The sequence below is a fragment of the Bombina bombina genome, chromosome 5, assembly GCF_027579735.1.
Source record: "Bombina bombina isolate aBomBom1 chromosome 5, aBomBom1.pri, whole genome shotgun sequence".
Taxonomy (NCBI): Eukaryota; Metazoa; Chordata; class Amphibia; order Anura; family Bombinatoridae; genus Bombina; species Bombina bombina.
The window spans coordinates 251,454,347-251,460,346 of NC_069503.1; positions in this window are offsets into that span (position 1 = coordinate 251,454,347).

Consider the following 6,000-nt stretch of genomic DNA (forward strand, 5'->3'; position numbering starts at 1 on the left):
AGGATTTCCCTGATCCCCAACTCAGAGCACTGTGAGGGAACATCGGAAATAGCTAATAAAGCATCAGAGTATTCAGTATTTACATTAATACTTGACCTACTGCGTTTACAATGCAACACTGGTAATTTAGACAATACCTCTGTAAGGGTAGCTGACATAACTGCAGCCATCTCCTGCAGAGTAAAGGAATTAGACACACTAGAAGTACTAGGCGTCGCTTGTGTGGGCATAAAAGGTTGTGACACTTGTGGAGAATTGGATGGCATATCCTGATTCTCTTGCATCAGCCAATAGGATTTTTTCTACCTTAATTCCGATTGGCTGATAGAATTCTATCAGCCAATCAGAATCTAAGGGACGCCATCTTGGATGACGTCACTTAAAGCAACCTTTATTCGTTGGGTAGTCGTCGGCCGAAGAGGATGCTCCGCGTCTGATGTCTTGAAGATGGACCCGCTCCGCGCCGGATGGATGAAGATAGAAGATGCCGTCTGGATGAAGACTTCTGCCGTCTGGAGGACCACTTCTGCCCAGCTTGGATGAAGACTTCTGCCCGTCTGAAGGACCACTTCTGCCCGGCTTGGATGAAGACGTCTCCCGGTAAGTCGATCTTCAGGGGGTTAGTGTTAGGTTTTTTTAAGGGTGTATTGGGTGGGTTTTATTTTTAGGTTAGGACTTTGGGCTGCAAAAGAGCTAACTGCCCTTTTAAGGGCAATGTCCATCCAAATGCCCTTTTCAGGGCAATGGGGAGCTTAGGTTTTTTTACTTAGTTTTTTTTTTGGGGGGGTTGGTTGTGTGGGTGGTGGGTTTTACTGTTGGGGGGGGTTTTTGTATTTTTTTTTACAGGTAAAAGAGCTGATTACTTTGGGGCAATGCCCCGCAAAAGGCCCTTTTAAGGGCTATTGGTAGTTTAGATTAGGCTAGGGTTTTTTTTTATTTTGGGGGGCTTTTTTATTTTGATAGGGCTATTAGATTAGGTGTAATTAGTTTGAATTTCTGTAATTTGTTTATGATTTTCTGTAATTTAGTGGGGGGGTTTTGTACTTTAGATAAATTAATTTAATTTAGGTTATTGTATTTAATTTAGTTAATTGTATGTAATTTATTTAATTGTATTTAATTGTAGTGTAGTGTTAGGTGTTATTGTAACTTAGGTTAGGTTTTATTTTACAGGTACTTTTGTATTTATTTTAGCTAGGTAGTTATTAAATAGTTAATACCTATTTAATAACTATTCTACCTTGTTAAAATAAATACCAACTTGCCTGTAAAATAAAAATAAATCCTAAGCTAGATACAATGTAACTATTAGTTATACTGTAGCTAGCTTAGGGTTTATTTTATAGGTAAGTATTTAGTTTTAAATAGGAATAATGTAGTTAATGTTAGTAATTTTATTTATATGTATTTAAATTAGATTTAAGTTAGGGGGTGTTAGGATTAAACTTAGGTTTAGGGGTTAATACATTTAATATAGTGGCGGCGACGTTGGGGATGGCAGATTAGGGGTTAATAAGTGTTATGTAGGTGGAGGCGGTGTGGGGGGGCAGATTAGGGGTTAACAACATAATGTAGGTGGCGGCGGTGTAGGGGGCGGCAGATTAGGGGTTAATAAGTATAATGTAGGTGGCGGCAATGTAGGGGGGGCAGATTAGGGGTTAATAATATAATGTAGGTGGCGGTTGGCTCCTGGAGCGGCAGTTTAGGGGTTAATAACTTTATTTAGTTGCGGCGGGGTCCGGGAGCGGTGGTATAGGGGTAAAACAGTGTAGTATAGTGTGGGTATTTAGTGACAGTATACTAATAAAGCTGGGAAAAAGCCGAAGAGCAGCGAGATCGATGACTGTTAGTTAACAACAGTCCTCTGCTCATCGCCCCGTGCTTGGTGCGCGGCTTTTTGACAGATTTTTTGGTAACTTTGGAGAATGTATTCAGGTCCACGGCAGCGATGTTAGGCGATCTTAGGCGAGCGTATTGGTGCCTGCGAATGCAAGTAAGTTGACGAGTTGATAAATAGGGGCCTATAGGTGCATATGATGATATATATGCTAAATAAAAAATGGAACATAACAATTCTATAACTCAATAACAATGAAGTGCTATATCATAAAAAAATTTTTTTATAATAAAATCGATGGCTATACTGAACTATAGATTGGTGGATTTCCTATATAGCTCAAAATGTGAATTCTCTCTTAACAGGGTTAATTAACATGTGCTGAGCCTGTACCAGCCTCAAGATTCACCCAATGGGGATTATATATATTCTATCTATAGATTGAAACAGGGCTCTCACCAATCTCACAATGAGGGGTGAAGTAAGATCTATGAGATAGAGGGGTATAATAGGAGTGAGTTTGAAACGGTATATGTCTATAACCATATGTATTCTAGACATAGTAATACATATAACAAAAACTATATATATATATATATATATATATATATATATATATATATATATATATATATATATATATATAGGCCAAAAACAATTATGATCATGATAATTAGTCACTATACATAGAATGAGACCCAAATAATAGCACATTGGAGTGATAAGATCTCAAAATGCTGCTAGATCTATAACCTTGTTAAGTCCAGAGGGAAAGAGTGACTGGAATCTATAGATCCAGTGTCTCTCCCTCTGGTGTAAACAACTGTATCTGTTGCCCCTGTATGAGCATGATATGCTCTCTAAAGGGTTTATAACAAAAAAGTGTTGCGTTTCCTGTGTTGATGAACACTGTGTCTGGAGACACTGACCTAGATTTGGAGTTTGGCGGTAGCCGTGAAAACCAGCGTTAGAGGCTCCTAACGCTGGTTTTAGGCTACCGCCGGTATTTAGAGTCACTCAAAATAGGGTCTAACGCTCACTTTTCAGCCGCGACTTTTCCATACCGCAGATCCCCTTACGTCAATTGCGTATCCTATCTTTTCAATGGGATCTTCCTAACTCCGGTATTTAGAGTCGTTTCTGAAGTGAGCGTTAGACATCTAACGACAAAACTCCAGCCGCAGGAAAAAAGTCAGTAGTTAAGAGCTTTCTGGGCTAACGCCGGTTTATAAAGCTCTTAACTACTGTACTCTAAAGTACACTAACACCCATAAACTACCTATGTACCCCTAAACCGAGGTCCCCCCACATCGCCGCCACTCGATTAAATTTTTTTAACCCCTAATCTGCCGACCGCCACCTACGTTATCCTTATGTACCCCTAATCTGCTGCCCCTAACACCGCCGACCCCTGTATTATATTTATTAACCCCTAATCTGCCCCCCACAACGTCGCTGCCAGCTACCTACAATAATTAACCCCTAATCTGCCGTCCGCACGCCGCCGCCAGCTACATTATCCCTATGTACCCCTAATCTGCTGCCCCTAACACCGCCGACCCCTATATTATATTTATTAACCCCTAATCTGACCCCCACAACGTCGCCTCCACCTGCCTACACTTATTAACCCCTAATCTGCCGACCGGACCTGAGCGCTACTATAATAAAGTTATTAACCCCTAATCCGCCTCACTAACCCTATAATAAATAGTATTAACCCCTAATCTGCCCTCCCTAACATCGCTGACACCTAACTTCAATTATTAACCCCTAATCTGCCGACCTGAGATCACCGCTATTCTAATAAATGTATTAACCCCTAAAGCTAAGTCTAACCCTAACACTAACACCCCCCTAAGTTAAATATAAATTAAATCTAACGGAATAAATTAACTCTTATTAAATAAATTATTCCTATTTAAAGATAAATACTTACCTGTAAAATAAATCCTAATATAGCTACAATATAAATTATAATTACATTATAGCTATTTTAGGATTAATATTTATTTTACAGGCAACTTTGTATTTATTTTAACCAGGTACAATAGCTATTAAATAGTTAAGAACTATTTAATAGTTACCTAGTTAAAATAATAACAAAATTACCTGTAAAATAAATCCTAACCTAAGTTACAATTAAACCTAACACTATACTATCATTAAATTAATTAAATACAATACCTACAATTACATACAATTAAACCTAACACTACACTATCAATAAATTAATTAAATACAATATCTACAAATAACTACAATGAAATAAACTAACTAAAGTACAAAAAATAAAAAAGAACTAAGTTACAAAAAATAAAAAAATATTTACAAACATAAGAAAAATATTACAACAATTTTAAACTAATTACACCTACTCTAAGCCCCCTAATAAAATAACAAAGACCCCCAAAATAACAAAATGCCCTACCCTATTCTAAATTACTACATTTCAAAGCTCTTTTACCTTACCAGCCCTGAACAGGGCCCTTTGCGGGGCATGCCCCAAGAAATTCAGCTCTTTTGCCTGTAAAAAAAAACATACAATACCCCCCCAACATTACAACCCACCACCCACATACCCCTAATCTAACCCAAACCCCCCTTAAATAAACCTAACACTAAGCCCCTGAAGATCATCCTACCTTGTTTTCACCTCACCAGGTATCACCGATCCGTCCTGGCTCCAAAATCTTCATCCAACCCAAGCGGGGGCTAGACATCCATCATCCGGTGGCTGAAGAGGTCCAGAAGAGGCTCCAAAGTCTTCATCCTATCCGGGAAGAAGAGGCGATCCGGACCGGCAACCATCTTGATCCAAGCGGCATCTTCTATCTTCATCCGATGACGACCGGCTCCATCCTGAAGACCTCCGACGCGGACCCATCTTCATCCGGCGACGTCCAACTGAAGAATGAAGGTTCCTTTAAGGGACGTCATCCAGGATTCTATCAGCCAATCGGAATTAAGGTAGGAATATTCTGATTGGCTGATGGAATCAAGTTCAATCCGATTGGCTGATCCAATCAGCCAATCAGATTGAGCTTGCATTCTATTGGCTGATCGGAACAGCCAATAGAATGCGAGCTCAATCTGATTGGCTGATCGGAACTTGATTCTGATTGGCTGATTCCATCAGCCAATCAGAATATTCCTACCTTAATTCCAATTGGCTGATAGAATCCTATCAGCCAATCGGAATTCGAGGGACGCCATCTTGGATGACGTCATTTAAAGGAACCGTCATTCGTCGTTCAGTCGTCGGCCAGGATGGATGTTCCGCGGTGGAGGTCTTCAGGATGCTGCCGCTTCGCTCCAGATGGATGCCGCTTGGATGAAGACTTCAAATCGGATGGAAGAACTCTTCTGCCCCGCTTGGATGAAGACTTCAGCCGGATCATGGACCTCTTCAGCCCCCCGCTTGGGCTTGGATCAGGACATCGGAGGAGCTCTTCTGGACCGATCGGTGAACCTGGTATGGTGAAGACAAGGTAGGATGATCTTCAGGGGCTTAGTGTTAGGTTTATTTAAGGGGGGTTTGGGTTAGATTAGGGGTATGTGGGTGGTGGGTTGTAATGTTGGGGGGCTTGGGTATTGTATGTTTTTTTTTACAGGCAAAAGAGCTGTATTTCTTGGGGCATGCCCCGCAAAGGGCCCTGTTCAGGGCTGGTAAGGTAAAAGAGCTTTGAACTTTAGTCATTTAGAATAGGGCAGGGATTTTTTTATTTTGGGGGGCTTTGTTATTTTATTAGGGGGCTTAGAGTAGGTGTAATTAGTTTAAAATTGTTGTAATATTTTTCTTATGTTTGTAAATATTTTTTTATTTTTTGTAACTTAGTTCTTTTTTATTTTTTGTACTTTAGTTAGTTTATTTCATTGTAGTTATTTGTAGATATTGTATTTAATTAATTTATTGATAGTGTAGTGTTAGGTTTAATTGTATGTAATTGTAGGTATTGTTTATTTAATTAATTTATTGATAGTCTAGTGTTAGGTTTATTTGTAACTTAGGTTAGGATTTCTTTTACAGGTAAATTTGTAATTATTTTAACTATTTTAGCTATTAAATAGTTCTTAACTATTTAATAGCTATTGTACCTGGTTAAAATAAATACAAAGTTACCTGTAAAATAAATATAAATCCTAAAATAGCTATAATATAA